Source organism: Aegilops tauschii, chromosome 7 (assembly GCF_002575655.3).
Source record: "Aegilops tauschii subsp. strangulata cultivar AL8/78 chromosome 7, Aet v6.0, whole genome shotgun sequence".
Taxonomy (NCBI): domain Eukaryota; kingdom Viridiplantae; phylum Streptophyta; class Magnoliopsida; order Poales; family Poaceae; genus Aegilops; species Aegilops tauschii.
Window position 1 is genome coordinate 474,525,449 of NC_053041.3, and position 3,836 is coordinate 474,529,284.

Here is a 3,836-nt window from a genome sequence, read left to right on the forward strand (position 1 = left end):
TGTTATTTAACACTCAAGGAGTACTAAGGTGTGATCCTGTTTTGCTTGTGAGAGAAGTTTAGTCAACGGGTCTGTCAAATTCAGATCCGTATGTATTCTGCAAATTTCTATGTCTACAATGCTCTGCACGGAGCTACTTTAGCTATTTGCTCCCACTTCCAATATGTATCTGGATTGTGACTTAGAGTCATCCAGATCGGTGTCAAAGCTTGCATCGACGTAACTCTTTACGACGAACTCCTTATCACCTCCATAACCGAGAAATATTTCCTTAGTCCTCTAAGGATAATTTTTGACCGCTGTCCAGTGATTTACTCCTAGATCAAAATTGTACTTCCTTGCCAAACTCAGGGTAGGGTATACAATAGGTCTGGTACACAGCATGGCATACTTTATAGAACCTGTGGCTGAGGCATAGGGAATGACTTTCATTCTCTTTCTATTTTCTGCCGTGGTCGGGCTTTGAGTCTTACTCAACTTCACACCTTGCAACACAGGCAAGAACTCTTTCTTTGACTGTTCCATTTTGAACTACTTCAAAAACTTGTCAAGGTATGTACACATTGAAAAAAAAACTTATCGAGCATCTTGATTTATCTCTATAGATCCTGATGCTCAATATGTAAGGAGCTTCACCGAGGTCTTTTCTTTGAAAAACTCCTTTCAAACACTCCTTTATGCTTTCCAGAAAATTCTACATCATTTCCGATTGACAAATATGTCATTTACATATACATACCTGAAAGGCTGTAGTGCTCCCACTCACTTTCTTGTAAATACAGACTTCTCCAAAAGTATGTATAAAAACATATGCTTTGATCACACTATCAAAGCGTATATTCCAACTCCGAGAGGCTTGCACCAGTCCATAAATGGATTGCCGGAGCTTGCACACTTTGTTAGCACCTTTTGGATCGACAAAACCTTCTTGTTGTATCATATACAATTCTTCTTTAAGATATCCGTTAAGGAATGTAGTTTTGACATCCATATGCCAGATTTCATAAAATGTGGCAATTGTTAACATGATTTTGACAGACTTAAGCATCGCTATGAGTGAGAAAATCTTATCGTAGTCAACACCTTGAACTTGTCGAAAACCTTTTTCGACAATTCGAGCTTTGTAGATAGTAACACTACTATCAGCATCCGTCTTCCTCTTGAAGATCCATTTATTCTCAATGGCTTGCCGATCATCGTGCAAGTCAATCAAAGTCCATACTTTGTTGTCATACATGGATCCCATCTCAGATTTCAGGGCCTTAAGCCATTTCGTGGAATCTGGGCTCATCATCGCTTCCTCATAGTTCGTAGGTTCGTCATGGTCAAGTAATATGACCTCCAGAACAGGATTACCGTACTACTCTGGTGCGGATCTTACTCTGGTTGACCTACGAGGTTCGTTAGTAACTTGATCAGAAGTTTCATGATCATCATCATTGGTTTCCTCACTAATTGGTGTAGGAATCACTGGAACTGATTTCTGTGATTAACTACTTTCCAATTCGGGAGAAGGTACAATTACCTCATCAAGTTCTACTTTCCTCACACTCACTTCTTTCGAGAGAAACTCCTTCTCTAGAAAGGATCCATTCTTAGCAATGAATATCTTGCCTTCGGATCTGTGATAGAAGGTGTACCCAACAGTTTTCTTTGGGTATCCTATGAAGACGCATTTCTCCGATTTGGGTTCGAGCTTATCAGGTTGAAACTTTTTCACGTAAGCATCGCAACCCCAAACTTTAAGAAACGACAGCTTAGGTTTCTTGCCAAACCATAGTTCATATGGTGGTATCTTAATGGATTTAGATGGTGCCCTAATGATGTGATCCCGTTAATCATAGTCATAGGAACATGTATAAGTCATGAAGAAAGCAATAGCAATATACTAAACGATCAAATGCTAAGCTAATGGAATGGTCAAGTCAATCAGATCATTCTCTAATGATGTGATCCCGTTAATCAAATGACAACTCATGTCTATGGCTAGGAAACTTAACCATCTTTGATTCAACGAGCTAGTCAAGTAGAGGCATACTAGTGACACTCTGTTTGTCTATGTATCCATACATGTACTAAGTTTCTGGTTAATACAATTCTAGCATGAATAATAAACATTTATCATGATATAAGGAAATATAAATAACAACTTTATTATTGCCTCTAGGGCATATTTCCTTCATTTCCCTTGGAAAAACAAAATGAAGACATACACTCGAGACAACATTGTTGTCAATGCTTGAAGCTATGGGCTCGGTGTATGTTTACTGGTCATCACTATAGTCGAGCTATCCGACTGAAAACAAGTGCTTCGTGGGAGACAACCCACGCAAATAAGTTAGAAAAGTAAGCTTTCGTTTTTAGTTTCTATAAGAGAGTGTTGAATTTTATATCATGGAGGATATGTTGAGAAAGTTGCTCTAATGAGCCCTTTGTCTGGTAGAAAATTATCGTGTGTTGTACTAACGTTTGAATTCCTAGAAATATGCCTATATGTTGTGTTGGAACTTACCCCACATGAATTAGTGAAAAAAGTGAAGTTTCGGAAGAAACAAAACAAAAGACGGACAGCCTAGTATGCGGCCACTATTGTCATTTGGGAGGTTGTATGGAATCCTGGTGGCTCCAAGAGAAACATACCAGAGGCAACCGAGCATTCGACGGCGTATCATACGAGCATCCCCATTTGTATGGACGGTCGTATGAACCTTCAGCAGAAACATGGAAGAAGTCCAGAGCGTTTGACAATGTTCTATACGAGCATCCATGCTCGTATGAGCGGTCGTATGGCACCTTCGACCAAATCAACAAAATCAAAACGACATTCTATATGAGCACTTCGACTCGCATGATTGGTCGTATGAGGTAAGCGCAAACAACACTTAGGGTCCAGAATAAACGACAGCATTCCATATGAGTGCTTGGTCTCATATGAATGCTCGTACGACATCCTGGCGTCCATACTGATCTCCTTACTAATTCGGTTTCGGTTCAAACCGTTCCATGTGATCAATCTACGGTATGTTTCTCATCCAATCCGCAACTTATTTTTCGTGAATCCATGTTCCATGTGCCTAGCATTGCCACAACCTTCACCACCAACATAGTTCTCAGCCATCTAGCCATACTTGTAGTCTTGTATCACATACGACATCCATTGTAAGACATATTATGATTAAATCAATCTTCAAGATGTGTTCTTCGATGAGTCCTTCGTGTGATCTGATCTCCATGTGTGAGTAGTTCAGTAAGGTCATGGGTTGAGGCAAGGGCCTTCCAACCTGATGTATTTGTTGGAGGAGTCGATGGAAATACTTTGAATTAACATCCCGTATGTGTACCATAAAGTTGCTCCGTTGTTGTCTCTTGTCTCGTTCGCGTTCTTCATCCTTGCAGGTACCTAGTATCATGGAGAGCGAGTCACGGAGACGCTAAGGGCAGGGAGACCGTGACAGAAAGGTTTTGTACGGTAACACGGATCCTATCCTGGGGGATTCAAGAATTGTATTCATTAAACGCCCGATGCTTTTGTTCGACTATTGTATATTAATTACCGGGGCAACCCCGCGCGACGGATAGGGCCTTCGGTTGGACAATTGACTCTTGATGCAGGACGCGTGCCGGTCAAGACGTAGTTTGGACACCCCCCTCCCCTTAGATATGTAGAAAGCACATCTTGATGGATGACTTCCAAAGCACAAATTAGATCATGATGATCTTGACACAAAATATATGGTTGTAAGCATAAGTCCTCATACCCATGCCTATTTTTATTATAAGTGTTTTTAGTGTCAACTTGATTACTGATTCGATCAAAAGCTGGAATTTATTTCTCT